At 40.5% G+C, this 16,986-nt stretch overlaps 1 protein-coding gene across 5 annotated transcripts in view; it reads left to right on the forward strand.

Moving 5' to 3' along the window:
- CALD1 (caldesmon 1) overlaps nucleotides 1–16,986 on the forward strand; it is a 181,021-nt gene that overhangs the window by 55,252 nt on the left and 108,783 nt on the right. For all 5 annotated transcript variants that reach the window (XM_046670620.1, XM_046670622.1, XM_046670623.1 and 2 more), the window contains exon 2: nucleotides 9,152–9,245. The gene's annotated coding sequence lies outside the window, so the exon portion shown is untranslated. The remainder of the gene's footprint in view (nucleotides 1–9,151; nucleotides 9,246–16,986) is intronic.

The following is a 16,986-nucleotide window of genomic DNA, read 5'->3' on the forward strand; positions in this document are numbered from 1 at the left end:
ATTTGCTTCAAACAAGTAGAGAACTTTTCATGGAGTTTAAAAATAAACATCTGACTTTTACCCTGCGGTGGATACATTCTTATTGCTTCTCCGATCAGAAATTATCTTGCCTGTAAAAATCCATTCTCATTCTTCTAATAACAATTTAAGCTTAAGCTTTAAGACATCAAAGCCCTTCCTTTGTACTATCATTGATCTTATTCTGTTCTAATAAGAAAAATTTTTTCTTCTTCATATTGTACAAAACTGACTCTTCTAAAAACATATACCTAAATTAAATCCTTTGCATTCTGTGAAATTTCGAGAGGAATTAGGCAAAATTTCCCTGGCTACTTTTGCTAGTCCTGGCCACTTAATGATATAGAAATAAGCTAAGGGTTGATTCATTCTGTTTTCCAGATACAGAGTAATGAGGAAGGAGGGAGAGAGAGGAGCTAATGTCCGTTGGGGGCCTATAGAATTCAGTAATAAGCCCTTTACGTGTTATCTCATTCATTCTTTAACTCCTCCACTCAACAAACTTTTATGGAGCCTATGTTATGTGCCATGGAATATGCTAAATGCTTGAGATAGAAGTACTGATAAGATCATGTCCTTGCCATCAAGAAGCCTATACTTGTACAACAGTCCACTAATGGCAATGCCACCATAGAGGCATTAACAAAATACTATGGGGGCACAGAGGAGGAAAAGCCCTTCAAGGCAGTAATTACTATCCTCATTTTAAAATAAGTGACTGATATTCAACAGAGAACTTCTCTAAGGTCATACTTCTATTAAGCGTAGACTTCTATGTGACCTCACAGCCTATCTTCTTCTATAATCTCATGCTGCTTTCAAGGTAGAGACATATGTCCAACCCAACAGAATGGTTCAAAGCTTTGTCAGCAATCCAGTGAATCTGTTTGTTGCAGAATGCCAAGAGAATTCTTATTTCCATTGAATAACTGACTTCTTAAATTATAAGAAAATTTCTTTAGTCTCTTACTTTGTTTAGCCTGCTTGATAGCTAAATTCCTAACACAGCTTCTTATTAATATACCATGTCCCTCTTATTGATTCATTTATACAAATATCTATATATATTTCCATATGCATAATTCCACAGTAACATGAAAAATGTATCCCATGAAAATCAAGAGATTCTCTCACAGATATAAAACTTTACACTGAAATACAAGCATTATATGGACAAATGTTACTCAAGATACACAGGCAAAAACTTAAATGAAAATATACAGTTTAAAAAAGTAATAAGGAAACCTTGTGCACGGACTTGACACTGGAGGTAGACTTGGGAAGGGGGTGCTTGAAAGTGAAGAGGAGAAACAACCTGGTTAGTAAGCAAGGGGCTGAATGCGCTGTGAAGTTTCACATCTTAAGATGATAAGTAGTCCCTGTATTTGAATTGCTTTGGTACGGACCACTTGCAAAAACATTCAATATTTCCCTTCTAAGATATAGTAAGCCAAGACATATACACGGAAAGTTCACTAAGTCATTGGTAAATAGTCCTGTGTTGACTTCTAATTTAGAAATAACTGGCCAAATTGATCCCAGCCTTCCTGACTACAATTTTCCCCCTGCAGGGTACATTGATTTGTATTACCTTATTGTTTTCTCTCATTGTTTGTCTTTCTTGTTGTTATTTTATTTTCCTACTGGTATAATATATGACCGGGGATATTGAATTTTCATGATTTTATGGATTTTGAGCACATAAATTCCCTTTAGTTGTCATCTTTCTACACTGAGTCTTCCTCTATTCACATGTTATAAGAATAATCTTTTTATTGATGTATAACATACAGAAAAGAGTATAAATCATAATTGTACAGCATGAGGAATTGTCACAAAATGAACACAATGGTGTAGTCAGCACCTAGATCAAGAAACAGAACATTACTAGCACCCAGGAGCCATCTTTGTTCCCCCAGCCACACCTCCTCCCTTCCCCACCTCTGCCCCAGGATAACCATTATTCTGACTTCTAACACCGGTTATTAGTTTATCTGTTTTTGAATTTGATATTAATGGAATTCCATTGTATTTGTGTGTGTATGTGTGTGTTTGACTTCTGTCGTTTAACGTTATGTTTCTGAGGTTCATTGGCTTAGCAATTTTCACATCATTCTAATCTGCTATCCAGTATTTCATTGTTTGCCTGCCACCATTTATCCATTTTACTATTGATAGACATTGAGGTGATTTCCAGTGTGTGGCTATTATGAACAGTGCCACTATGAACATTCTAGTTTATGTCTTCTGATGAATATATGCATGGATTTTTTTGTGTATATCCCTAGGAGTAAGGTTTCTGGGTCACAGAATATATAAATATTCAGCTGTAGCAGACATTCCTAAATATTTTTGTCTCGTGATTGTACCAATTTACATTTCCAGAGCAGTGCATGAGAGTTGCAGTCTCTCTCCAACACTTTGAATTGTTGGCCTTTTACATTTTAGCTATTCCGGTGGTGTGTAGTTTTAATTTTAATTTTTCTAATGATCAATGAGATTGAGCACTTTTTCACATGCTTATTGGCCATTTTAGTATCTTCTTTTGTAAAGTACCTATTGAAGTCTTTACTGTTGGGTCATGTATCTTTTTCTTATTGATTTGTGGGAATACGTTATATATATTGGATACAAGTTCTTTGTCAGATAGATGTACTGCTATTATTTGTTTCTCAATCTATAGCTTGCCTTTTCACTCTCTTTATGGTTCTTAATTCTACTGCAGGACAATTTATCAATTTTAATTCTTTATGGTTAATGATTTTTATGTCCTGTTTACAAAATCTTTGCCTATCCCAAGATCATGGAGATATCTTCTACTTTTTTTCTGAAACTTTTGATGTGTCAGTTTTCATGTGTAGGTCTACCATCAATCTGGAACTTTTGAGGGGCGGGAGGTATGGTGTTAAATAGAAGCCGAGATTTGGTTTTCTTTTTTTCCATGTGGATATCCAATTGAAGTGCTGGATGATGTTACTTTCCTCCACATAGGATTACCCTATCTTCTGGCAGTTTGATAGAGTTGGGGAAGTTCACTTCAGTTGAATAGGGCTGAGGTTATTTGAAACTCATCTACCATTTTGTATGATTTAATTGACTCTAGTTTGACCCCTCTCCATGGATGAGTCCTCCAAGGGTCCCAAATGAGATTGCATCCCAAGACCTTTTCTTCTTTTTCTTTTTTTTACTTGCTTCCATTTTTTTAAATCAAGGTATAATTTACCTACAGTAAGATTTACTCTTTTTAGTGTACAGTTCTGCAAGTTTTGACAAATGCACACAGTTGTGTAACAACCGCCGCAATTAGATATAGAACAGCTCTGTCAACTCCAAAATGATTCTTCCTTTTCGAACTTTAAGTTTTCCCTGCTTCACTTCATGAGACTGCTGAGAACTGCCATGCATTTCAGAAGCACTCCGCTTGGTTTCTTATTCTTCTACGTCCTCTGGTCCTTTGATTCTTAAAGATCCAGTAAATGCCTCGAGGGAGAAATCACTGAACATGAGTTCGCTTCTCCAGGGCTTCCTATTCTTCAGGATATTGGCTCCGTAAAGTCATGGTTACTGCAGCAGCTCTCTGATGCCTTCAAACAGATTTTGGTTTTTTGGAATTTTATTCAGATTTTCTAGTTGTTCTCAATGAGAACGTTGGACTGCCACAGGTTATTCCATTACAGGCAAACACTTAAGTCAGTCTATTTACGTTAAACAGACTCATTAAGACCCTCCTCCAAATTTTTTTTTTGTATAGATCCCAAAGGGTAAAAGAAATGTCAATGTTGGCAGCTATGACTACTCCAAGTGTCAAGTCATGGAAAACGCTTTGGAGTCAAGCAAATGTGGGTTGCAATTCCAACTCTGCTACTTCCTAAGTGACAGTAAATCTGAATCTGTTTACTTGCTTTCTTTTTTTTTTTTTTTTGAGGAAGATTAGCCCTGAGCTAACATCTGCCGCCAATCCTCCTCCTTTTGCTGAGGAAGACTGGCCCTGAGCCAACATCTGTGCCCATCTTCCTCTACTTTATATGTGGGACACCTGCCACAGCATGGTTTGACAAGCAGTGTGTAGGTCTGCGCCCAGAATCCAAACCGGCGAACCCCAGGCCACTGAAGTGGAATGTGTGAACTTTAACCACTGCACCACCAGGCTGGCCCCTTCCTTGCTTTCAAATGGGGACAATAAAAACAACTGATTTCACAGTTCTCTTTTTAAGATTAAATGAAGTAACAGATATTAAATACCTTGCACATAGTAGGCATTCAATAAATTATAGCTATTATTATGTAATACATTATCATTTCTCCTGGAGCTATGAAATGCACTCATCTCTTAGAAATGATGGAGAAGTGGTGAGGGTAGGCGGTCCTTGAAAAGCAATACCTTTCTCTGAGCACCTTGTCAGCTGCTGAAGAGGGTGAATTTGATTGAGCCTGTTTTATTTACAACTGTAACAAGGTCATTCCCAGATACTGAGATACACACAGTACGTTTTTTTTCCCTTAAAAGATCATAGAATTATACAAAAACTATCTGAGTTGGAGAGACCTTAAAAATCTATTCCAAATGCTTCATGTTACAGATGAAGGAATTGACGGTCCAAGAGTGGTTAAATGACTTGGTCAAGATCATTTCACTCATTAGTATTTATTTAAGTGACCCAAATTCCCTAAGATCACATATTTCTTCCCTTCTAAAATACTCCTAGCTCCCATATTCAACTATAAATGTAAAACAGAGACAAATCACAAGAGAGAATTATTAATGTTTTATTGTTACTGGCTCATTCTGACTAAAACCCATAGATCTATTTTTAAATATTTTATTTTAATTTCCATCCCCACAAATTATGTGACTTCCTGCCAACTAAGACTGAAATAGCTACTTACCATTCTTTTCCCATTCCAAAGATTATGTCCTGTAGCTTTTCATTTTTTTGTCTGTTATAAGAAATATTCTGCTGTATCCTCCAACACACAAGACTGAAAGGAACTCATAAGCCCAGAGAAAACAGCTCTCTTTGAGTTTACCAAGTGAAAGAGGGTGCAGGGGGACCTCCATTGCTCTGGGCGCTAGACACACAGGTGGCCATGTGCATCCCTGGTACTCTCCTCTCTGGGCAGGGACAGATCACCAGCACTGCAACCACCCTCGTGATTTCCAGCAAAATCAGCACTTGGAGCATCATTTTTTGGTAAGTCCCCTTGTTCAGCACATCTTTCAGCATGTGTGTTCTGCTAACAGACAGATAAACCTGAATCCTGTGCGGACCAAATAACTTGGAAGAGTTTCATGAGCACAGAGCACACAGTCATCTCATGAAAGTCTCTACCTCATGCCAGGATTCTCAAGGGCTCCTCCTAGAACACTCGTTCCACAGATCTCCACATGAGTTACTCCTTCCTAGAAATATATTTTCAGCCTAGATGTCTCCTCTTTGGAGAGACCATCCCTCATCATCCAGCCTCCAGTGGCCCCGCGGTGGCCCTCTATCACATCATGCTGTTTTACTTACTCACTATCAGAAACATGCGTGTTGTCTATACCCCACCAGAATCTGTGAAAGCAGAGTTCTTGCTCATAACTGTGAGTTCCATTCTGGCTCAGAGTACTAACTCAATGAATAAGTGAATGTGGGCGTGTATCCTTCCAATACACACATCAGGCTGGTTCAGTTTCTGGGTTTGAATACTGGCTTCACCACTTACCAGCTGGGTGAATTCAGGCAAAAGACTTAAATACAATGAACTTCTCCGTGCTTATCCTAAGGTAAGAATATGTATCTCACTAGGTTGTTAGAGTGACAAATGAGATCGATGTGTGCAATGTGCTCAGGACAGGGCTGGGCCCCAAATCCCTTAATACACAGTAGTTGTTAGTACCTCCATAATGAAATCAGAGCATATCATAAAAGAGTCATGGAGGGATTTTTAATGTAAATATAAATATTCAAATCAAGGGGTCTTAATTCAAACACATGGGGTAAAATTTTGGTAAAATTTTAAATTAATTAAAACCTGGTTCTTCTTGTTAGCTATACAAAGTTATTCCTTTTATAAAGGATCCCTATTTAACCTTTGCCATAACTCACTATTATAATAAGTTACCATTTGAGACCCTCCTCTTGATATCCACTTGGAAAATGACGTCTTTCTGTGAAGACTTGTGGTAAGAATTTGAGAGTTTTAACAAGCTTTTGCAAATATATACGGGCAACGTTTTTCTATTTGTGTAGTCTAGGAAAGTGCTAGTTTCTGTTTCTTATGCTACTGAATGGCTTTCACTAGAGGTTTCCTGAGTGTTTTAAGAAAATCATTACTCTTGGAGGACTAGAAATCTGACTGAGAGGGGATAAATTCCTCCTTTCCTTTTATTACACCTTGATTCTCCCACAGCAAATGCTTTCATGTAAAACCCAATTTCCCCCAACATGCCTGAGCAGATGGTTCAGTCAAAGGAGCAATAAATAGCACCTGACTGTTTGCCGCTGGGAAGGGGACTCTGGAAGGAAGACAGGACCACTTGCCTAATGTAGCCCCGCTCTCTCTCCCTTCCCCTCTTCCTTCATCTCAGGTCTTTTTCTTCCTTACCATGTCCAGTCTAGACTCAGCTCTGCCTGCAGAGAATTTCAGCAACTGCTTCTGAGCCAGGTCAGCCAGAATCTGTCTATGTGTTGAGCACTGAATTAAAAGCTCAAAGGATCCAGTGAGTAATGGTTCACCCAGGCATCTATTAGAAGTTGCAAGGTAACTGACAGTACAGAAAGATCTTAAAACAGGGAGTAAGAACTTCATCAACTTTCTGCCCTTTTATCCTAAGTCTGAAAATAGACAGGAGAATAAATATATCTGAAGAGAAACTGCACTCTCAGTCACTTGGCCATTCCCTTGACGGTTTCCCTTGAAAGCCTTTCCAACTATGTCTCATCAACAAGATAGTTCATGAACATGGACAGGGATGTTACCGACCGAAAAAAAATTCTTTCCACTGATAGCATTGTTTCCACTGTTTTTTTCTTTATTCATTCCTAAATTTAAAAAGCAAAATACTGAGAGAATGGGAGCAGGCAAAAGGGAAACTAGGCAAATAAATCTGACCCTGCCAGAGGGTTTGGGGAAGGAACTGTGAATTTTTTCTCTACAAATTTAAATGTCTCAGTATGTTCATTTTCAATTCAGGCAAGTCACTCCTAGCTTTCTTCTAGTCTCCTTTGCTTTCATTGGAGCCTGAGGGTCGAGATGGGAGGACTGTGTGGGGTGGGGACTGTAACGTACCTCAGCGTCTGAATGTAGGGAACTTTTTTTGAGGCGCGAATCACTGGGCGGCTCTATGGAGTATCCCATATGGTATTTTTTAAAAACTCCCCCAGAAGATTCTGACATGCAGCCAGTCTGAGAATTATAAGGGATCAGTGTACTACAAGGGTCTTGAGGCTGAGTTCAACGGCTACTTGTTCGTTGTCGTATCCCCAATATGTTCCTGATACATAGAGGGTGCTCAATCCATATTTGTTTATAAATTTACCTACAGGAATACACGCTGTAATTTGTTCTCATCTGAACTCCATCCTCTAGAACTCTGCTAATCATTTAGCAAGTGGTTCTCAATTTGGAGCGAGGAAAAAGGGAGCAGAGACTGCTTTGAGAAATCAATGAAAGTTAATACATACAGCATTTGGCCTACAGTTTTGGGAAGTTCACAATCCCCCCTGAAACTCATCCGTGGATTCCATTCATTCATTCAACAAATATTTCTTAATGCCCCACTGTGCCGGCAGGGGCCTAGGAGCTGTAAGGAACCGGAATATGAACAGGTTAGAAGAGTTTTCCAGCTAGGAGATACAGCACAGGTTTTCTTGTCTCCCTCCCCTCAGATTTATAGAAAAGACCTCCAAAATTTGGCCCACAGTAGAAGAAAAGGAATTTAAATGGGCTTTGGAGTTCTTCCCACTTTCTGGCTTTGTAACCTAGAAGTGTAATTATATGCTTTATTACTCCAACCAGATTTTAGGCTCCTTAAGATCAGGGCTCACATCCCCAGAATGCTGAGCAGGGTACTTTAGATATAAGACAATACAACGATTGCTTAGACACGTGTGTTTGAGAGGAGAAGGAAGAGGTGGTCGAGATTGAGGGAGAGGAGCTGAAGACAGCCTGTGACTGCTCAAGAATAAGGAAATGGATGGCACCGGGTTTTACTGACTAATTTACAACCCCTCAAGGTTCCCTGATCCCTAGTTTGCCAACCAGCCTTCCCCAGATGGACACAAACCATACATAGCATGCTAGGCAGGTTTTTGTTTTGTTTTGTGTTTTACCTGTGAAACCTGAAATGAAAATCTAGGAATCCAGGACCAATTTTTAGCAGTGTGATTCCAAGGCAGTCCCTTAACCTCTGCGAGCTTCTGTTTCCTTCCAATTCAAAATGGCACGGGGTGGGGATGGGGGGAAGCAAGGTGTCTTCTTCAGGTCCACTTGAGACCCATTATTCCAATAAATTAAAGGCAAATATTAAAAGCCCGAAGTTCATACTCAGCATCCCTTATAGCATCATGTTGGGGCAGGTTTAGGGGTGTGACAGTGATTTGCTGTCAAAGTTATTGTTTCTTTGGTCCTTCTAATGTTTAATACTTATTGCTGTGTTTCAAATGCAAGAGTGTTAACTCTAGATTATCTCCTGGTACATTTCTATAATTATTCATAATCCTCCAGAGCCTCCTCTTGTACCAACTAGTCAAGTTCCTAACCATCAACAGCAGAAAACTTTAACAAAGCAAAGAGTCTGAAGAGTCTTTGAGAGTTTGAAGCTTAGAAGACTTGAGGGTTGAGCTTAGAGAAAGGGTGTCCTTGACTATGTTCTAAAGCCTTTTGTCTTTGACTCTTGGCATTTGTAGTACTCCCTGTTTTGTATTAACTATACCACCTTCTCCACCCTATTTATTTAGAATAACTTAGGGGTTGACTCTGAAATCATTGTATTTATTTGTTTTTTAAATGCACAATATCTATATCTTATTCCTCCTTCAAGGTCCTAACAACAGTACCTGAGGAAGCAATAATATTTAAAAATATATAGTCTATGTTAATGAAAATTCACTCCACTTAATTACGTTTCCATCCTCCTTATTTATACCAGGTATCAGTAAAACATTCCAAGATCATCTGGTTGGATCCTGCAGGGATTGCTGATCAACCAGAAGGCTCAGAAGTGGACATCTGACTCCTTACCTGTGAGTAGAATTTATGTGGGTTTTTTGGAGGGGGGGAGTTCTGCTCTCAGCAATTATACAGCCTCTCTGCCTGAATTTCTAAATTCTTGCACCTAGAGGGATGTGAGAAACCAGTCTTTCTGCTAGGCCTCTCATTGTTTACTTTCCAGTCAACTAATCTATCAAGTTTGGAAGCAATTCTTTTCTTGATTCGTAATCTGATTTGTTTCCTTTATTTTTTCCTGCATATCTAATATCTTAAGCAAAACAGTCCCTGATCAATAATGAAGTCCTTATTTCCTGTGAAGAATGCTGATAACTTGAGGGAATAAAGAGATGATGAGTCAGCCTTCCAGGGTGAATAAGCTCATCTTTGCACAAACACTGGTGATTTCAGGAGCAATAAGTACCCCTCACTTTCAACAAATCCTGCTCGCTGGGGAGGAGAACCTCTACCGGCAGAAGGTCTACCCGGGGAGCAGGAAGAGGGGATTTCAGAAGGCAGAGGATGGAGAAACTAAAGGAAACTCCAATTGTTCGCAGTTTTGCTGAGGTTGGTACCAGTGGGAAGTAAAGCTTTTCAGGAATCGCACAGTTCTCAGGCAATTTTTGTTTCAGGATTATGTGAGTTGTACCCTGTATTAGTTTGCTAGGGCTGCCATAGCAAAGTACCCCAGACTGGGGGGCTTAAACAACAGAGATTTATTTTCTCACAGTTCTGGAGGCTAGAAGTCTGAGATCAAGGTGTCAGCAGGTTTGGTTTCTTCTACAGCCTCTCTCCTTGGCTTGCAGATGGCCATCTTCTCCCTGTGACTTCACATGGCCATCCTATTGCACGCACATGTGTTTGGAGTCTCTCTTTCTGTGTCCAGAATTTCCTATTCTTATAAGGACACTGGTCATATTGGATTAGTGCCACCCTAATGACCTCATTTTGACTTCATCACCTCTTTAAAGACCTGATCTCCAAATACAATTACATTCTGAGGCACTGGGGGTTAGGACTTCAACATACAAATTTCAGGGGAACAATTCAGTCTATAACACCCCATTACCATTTTTTTCTCTACTATGTTGGTTTTTGGTTTATTGCATATGGACCTCCCTCTGATTCTCGTCTCCTGAACTCCCTTAGCATGTGCATCACCCTCAGAGCATTCCTTTTTTCTAGTGTGTTTTAGTCCTTTGTGAACAGCTCTCAGTTCCCTAGGACACTATATAATTTTTGAAATTGAAGAGTGTGCCTTTTACATCTCTCACAACATTAGATAGAGGAGGTTTTGCATATAGTAAATTTTAATAATACTGACCAAATTAAATGACTGGTTGACTGAATGAATGGATAGATGATGAGACACAGCCTCTGAACCTACACCTTATTTGCCTTAAGACCATCTCCAAATGATAATTATAGTGGTGTTTTCTCCTCACTTGCTGCCCCCTCCTCCACCTCACAATAGGTGGAAATGGGTCAAGGCTTGAGAGAGGGCTGAAAGAAAAATATGATTAACTGATGGCGGCAGAGTTACCGCTCTCCTCAAAGAGGTAGGAGGTGGTAAATCACATGAACCTGCCCCAGATAAGGTCATTTTGCCATGAGAACATTGTCTTGGGAGCCAAGAGGGAAGGACGATGAGTTTAGATTGGGATTTACTGAGTTGGAGGAGCTGTGAGGCATCCGAGGGCATGTAGACCACAAGGGAAATGCAAGTCTGAAGCTCAGGTGAGAACTAGAGATAGAGAGGTTCACAGTCATAGTCTGCACAGAGGAATTAAGGACATGACAGTGGATGAGCCCACTCAGAAAGATTGTGTGGGGGGAGAGAAGCAGTGGTTTGAAACTGCCTCCAGAAATTGTATATAGACAACTTTCCTGGTAAATAACTGGAGAGGGACCCTCCCAAGAGAAAGAAATCTACATGGTACTTCTAATGAGGGTTTGTAACGACACGTATGTTAGCTAAAGTGTATGTCTACCTATTTCTCTGTCCTCCTATTTTTTTGGGCCCTATTTGATTTCTTCTTCTGCCCTCTCTTTTAGGGGCTATGCCCCAAACATTCTTGTGAGCCTTGCCCTACCAGCTCTGGCTAATGCCACCCATGAGCATGTGTTTGACTCCCTAGGGAACATTATCTCATCTAGACAGTCAGTGAAGGGCTCAGTTGGGGGAAACATACCTCTTTTGCACTGAACTGCCTCCTTAGTCCATTGTTCCCTGCTGGTCCCCACACCACCTGTGCCCTCGAGGAGGCTTTGGCAACATTTTAGGGTTTCAGGGCCAAGCTAGGATAGGGGCTGGTGGAGCATGAAGGGGCCAGGCTGTGGGTCATGATGGTCACAGCAAGCTTCTCCTCTTGGCCACGCCATCAAATGTCATTTCTAATGCGGCCACATTACCTGAGCACAGAATTTCCCTAATTTTTCCTGCTTACTGTGATGCAAATGAAGGTATTTCTTCATTCCTCTTTTTATTTCTCCTGTGTGATGTCTTCTCTTTTAAGTTTCCTCCTTGCTTTTTTTTTTTTCTTTTTTTCTCACTCTCTCCCTTAGTTCTCATTCTTGAGCGGAAACACTTGATCTTTCCTTGGGTTGTCTGATTATTTGTGAAAGAGGCTATCAGAGATCTGGAAGCTTGTCTCTTCTCTGCATACACCCACCCAATTTTTTGTAAATGAACTTGGAGATACCAGCTTTCTTCAGGTACCCACTTCTACACCTTCCTATTGCTGTTCTTTGAGTAGCCAGGAAAAGACGCCAGTTTTCTCGCAGCTACCCAAAACATCAATGACACCTGAGTAAGTGACTTTTACACAAATTGCTATTTTTATAAAATGAGAAAGGAGAAATTTTGAAGTTAAGAGAAAACAGCTCTGTGATCCATGAATGGCCTTGGTGGGGTGTTCCAAATGAATGGTGGCCGGTGACCTGCATGGTTGTCTTCCAACAGTGGTTCGTTAATTTCAGTCAGCTGTAGGATTTAGAGAGAAAGACAATTTTCTTATGAGCATGGAAAAGAAGTACTTTGAGTTGTAAGCACCTAGCAGGCTTTGCCCTAGTCTTAAAACAGCTTAAATGGGAGACTTTATGACCACCGTGGGCCTGTATTTTTGGAGTCAGTTGAAGCTCCAGATGGAGCGGAAAGAGAAATGTTTTTTTCTTCCTCTTTTCTTGGTTTTGCAGAACGAGCCTCTCTAGACACCCTTGACAAAGTGTTCAGTCTCTTATTTAGTTCAAGTGTGCCCAAACTTGTTATGGAAGGATCTGAAGGAGTCTTTCTTAGACTAAGAGTCTTTGCTACAGATTTCTACTAGTGGCTGTGAAACAAGGTTCATGTGTGAGAAGGTCTTGAATACACTGGCTTCCCCAAGAGTCTCACCTCAGGGAGGCTGCTCCCAGGTCCTTATCATGCGGTATAAGGAGGGAAATATGCGGTGAGCCCAAGTTTGGTTAAAGACTGAGGGGTACAAGGAACATGGATTCCCATGGTCTTCCCAACATTCCGGAAACCGTCATGATAAGGACATTCCAGTACCGCCACATGCAGATTTTGTAACTCTGGCCAAATAATGGAGTTGCCCTGGCCAGGGAGTTGCACTTGGCCTTAAGAGGGGCCTCCATAGAAGTACACATTCCTGTCTAGCACAACTATTGATGGAAAGAGGTTGTGCCAGGGTGGACAAGCAGAGATGGGGGACAGAGATAGCCAGGAGAAAAACAGACAGCAGTGCCAGGAGTTCTTGCCTAGAGCTCTTTTCCAGGCTTTTGTTCCAATAAGCACAAGTGAATATGCAGTAAAGAGAAAAAGAATGGTTTTGCTATTTAGCTTTCAACCAAAACTATCAAAAGTCTTACCTGAGGTACCAACTGTGATAGGATTTGTACAGTTCAAGGACACAGAGTCAACTGTTTCCCAATTCTGCTTTGGAGTGTTCAACAAAACGAAGTCGTGAACATCTTGCACCACTCCGTGCAGCCATACACCAACAGGACTTAAGAAGAATAAGCTCTCAATCCAAGGGGGAAAAGACTGAGACGTTTTCCTTCCTCCTATTCTCTATATCCCAGGTCCGACCTAATGCCAAATTAAATCTAGATTTTTTTTAAAGTTGACTTTCACTAGAGGAAAAGGCAGAGCTGCATTCCCTGAAACATATATTTTAGGCCAAACTTATTACTTGGGTTTTTTTTTTCTCTCCCTTTTTGCTAATTCAAAACAAAATGTCTATCATTCACTCTAACACCAGCCTTTAAGAGCTGGAGACAAATGGAGTCTGAATATTCACGCCAATGTAGTACAAATGAGCTGTGATTTCAGGATGCTGGCTGTTTCTCTGACAGGGGAAAAGAGCAGTTGACTAGTTTAATATCTTTGGCTGAAAACACTTTGTTAAAGAGGGATGGAGAAGGCCAACATTAATATTGAGTCCTGTTATTTAATAACTAAAAATGATACAGCGTGGAATAGGGCATCCTGAGTCTGGGGAAAACTGTGTTTATCATATCCAGAGGATGCAGAGGGGGCGTGAATACAAACATATGGTGGGCCTGAAGGAAGGAGCTCTTCTGAAAGCATTTTCTCTAAGTTCTGTAAAGAATTCCTCCCCTAACTATGTTATACCCACAATGTGAATCTGAATCCATCACAGGCTTAAAAAATATATAAATATAAAGACGTTCGTTATAAGGAGAAACTCTGGGGACATTTCTAACTGCCTCTCTCAGATTGCTGGCTAACGGTTTAAAGAAAAAGATGCAGTTGTAACCTGGGGTTGATGGGGGAGGCATGTCACCACCATTAGCACCATCTGCCCTTTTTCTTGTTCCTCAAACATACTCATTCAGTCACACAACCATTCATTCATTCTACAGCCACATATTGAATAAGACCTTCTCCATCCCAGCTGTTGTATTAGTCTGGGCTGCATTATCAGTTTTAGTATTCCTTCATTCTCTCCTATAAAAGGAATTTTTTTTAATGCAATGGAAAATTTGGTAAATCCAATCATGTGTTCATTAATGTAAGTTGTGATTTCTGAATCTTTTATTTGTTTTTCATTGGCCTCATCTTGCCGAGGAGTCATAATATTTTAAATTTTTCTGCCTTCTCATCTACCTAGCATACTTAATTATGTGGTTTACAGGCAAAACACTGCAATGCCCTGGCTATATTTGTAATTCGAGTTTTCTGCAAGTCACTTTGAAACAGGATGCATCATTGCCACCGACATTATTTTGTTTCCTAAATTCTTGTTTTCATGAATGATTTTTTAAAAAGGGGATATAACTATAGTTTCAAAGTAATTGAAAATTAAAAGCAAGGTAAGGGTGCTGTGACATTTTTATGGAATGCTCATAAGAATTAAAGGTGAGAGACCCAAAGAGGATTTGCCATGAAACCATGGAGCTTAAGTCACAAGGCCTTTCCTCTAGACAGGCGCCTGACACAACCCTGCCTAACTTTTTACATTTAACACTGTATTCTCTTTCCTGAAGAAGGCCTCCCAAATAACCTTCAGATCCCACAAAACTTGGATCTGCTCTGAGATTGACACAAACAGATAAACTTAGATGGGGTATCTTCATGCTTAAAGCTAACTCAATGAAAAAAAGCAAAAAAAAGATCAAAGTGTGAAGTATCGTATTTTATTTCTTAAAGGCTTTAGGATGAATTCCACTCATTTGCTAAAGTGGACTCGACTTAAATGAAACAATAAATCCATTTGGCAAATCACAAATTAACATAAACAGGAGATTCATTTTTACTTCATTAATAAACATTGTATGTGAACTTAGCGTCACATGGAGCAGGCCAAATCCTCCAGATAGGAAACAGCTCCTAATGAGGGGCATTTGTAGAGGAGCCTGGATCCTTCCAGGCAATCACACAGTCATTTCATCATCCTGGTTCTTGCCACAGTCTACCTTGTATTATGCATTTACAGGTCACGTGAGATGTAGCATCGTGCTATGATTAAAAGGATAGCCCCTAGGGCCAGATCTGACCGGATATAAACCCAGCTCTACTCTTTACATGTTCTGTGACTTCCGGCAAACGACTCATCTCCTCTGGGCCTCAGTCTTTTTATCTGTAAGATGGGGACGATAAGGGTTGTTATAAAGATTTAAATTGATATTTATGAAATGCTCAGGACAGAGTATGTGCTATATAACTGTTGACTAAATAAATGAACTTCTCCATCTAGACTGTAGGCTAGTAGAGGTTCGCTTGGGGGTGTCACACTTGCTCCCACACAGTGCCTCGTCTGGCACATTAATAGAGGACTCTATAGATCAGGGGTCACAAACCAGCACCCAGGACCCACATTTACCTGCAAATGTGCTTCCTTGCCCAGCATGGTATTTTTAAAATTTGAATTTGAATGCTCTTAAGGATGCGTGCATTCTCTGTTTCCCCATAGACCACCACTCCCCGAATATTCATCTCTTTCGTCTTTAATTTGAGTCCGTCCTCCCTGTTATAAGTGAGTGAACACATAATATGTGAACAGTCCTGTAGCTACGACTCTTATGTCAGGAGTAGGGAGATGGGGCCAGGGAGGAAGTGCAGTGTGAGCCACTTCCACTCGCTGAGGCCCTGCCAGCAAATGGTGTTCAGTTAACCTACCCGTCCCTAGTTCTATACTAGAAGTCACAGGAGGGAAATGAGCACCTGACTGAAGCAGAGCTGTGCGCTATCTAACATTAGAAGATCATTTTCATCATGGACTGAGTTGAGCAAGGCTATATCAGTCATGACAAGCTGGGTTATGCTCTGGTCAGAAACAACTCGAAAGTCCAGTGATTTAAACAACAAAGGTTTGTACTCATGCTTTCTCTCCAACCCTGGGTAGGCAGGGGTGTCTGGTCCTCATCATTGTCATCTTGACTTGGGGACCCCAGCTGACAGCTACTATTTGGAAATACTGCTGCTTACCATGGTAGAGAGAAATGAAATTTCTGAAGGGTCTCCCTACAATGATTAAATGCTCTGCTTCAGAAGTGACATGACACTTAGGCTCACAACTCATTCTCCAGAATGAGTCACTTGGCCTCAGCTGACCACAAGGAGGCCAGCAAGTACAATTCTATAATGTGCCCAGAAAGGGTAAAACTGGAACACAGGGCAAACAGTGCTAATGGCCATAGCTGTGACATTTTTTTGGAACTTGGGTTCTCAGGCCAGAAGCTTTTCAGTAAGTTCAACTCAGCAAATATTCCCCTGCATCTATAAAGGCATAACAGCAAAATATCCAGCACTGTGAGGGGATAGCGAAGGCATTGAGGCCCTGACATTGAGCAGCTTCAGACTTGCTCAAGAGAAAGAGAAGCTATAAAATATTTGAATAACAAAACCATATGGTATTGATCACCAAAAAGAACAGTGCCAATAATGCTGAAGAAGTTGCAAGAGAGGATGGTTCTAGAATAAAGATAGAAGGGAGCTAGACTCTAGGTAGAAAAATATATGGAATTTGCAAAAGGAGTAGAGAGTATTTCAGATAATGAGAGAGAGGAAGCAGGGACAAAGGCCCTGAGGCAGAAGTGGGAGCTAGATCATTCCAGACCTGCGTTTGCATGTGAGAGTGGGGTTGGGAGTGGAATCATGTGATGGAGTGGAATCAGGTGATGCGTGCAGTAAAGCCTTTTCCTGGAGGCCTCTGAGGTCTACTGAGAAACAGGATATTGGCATGTGGGAGGAGGATTGTCCTTCCTCACCAACCTCCAAAATCAAGCCCCACCCACTAGTCCCCAAACCAAGAG

This window comes from Equus quagga, chromosome 8, assembly GCF_021613505.1.
Source record: "Equus quagga isolate Etosha38 chromosome 8, UCLA_HA_Equagga_1.0, whole genome shotgun sequence".
NCBI classification, from domain to species: domain Eukaryota; kingdom Metazoa; phylum Chordata; class Mammalia; order Perissodactyla; family Equidae; genus Equus; species Equus quagga.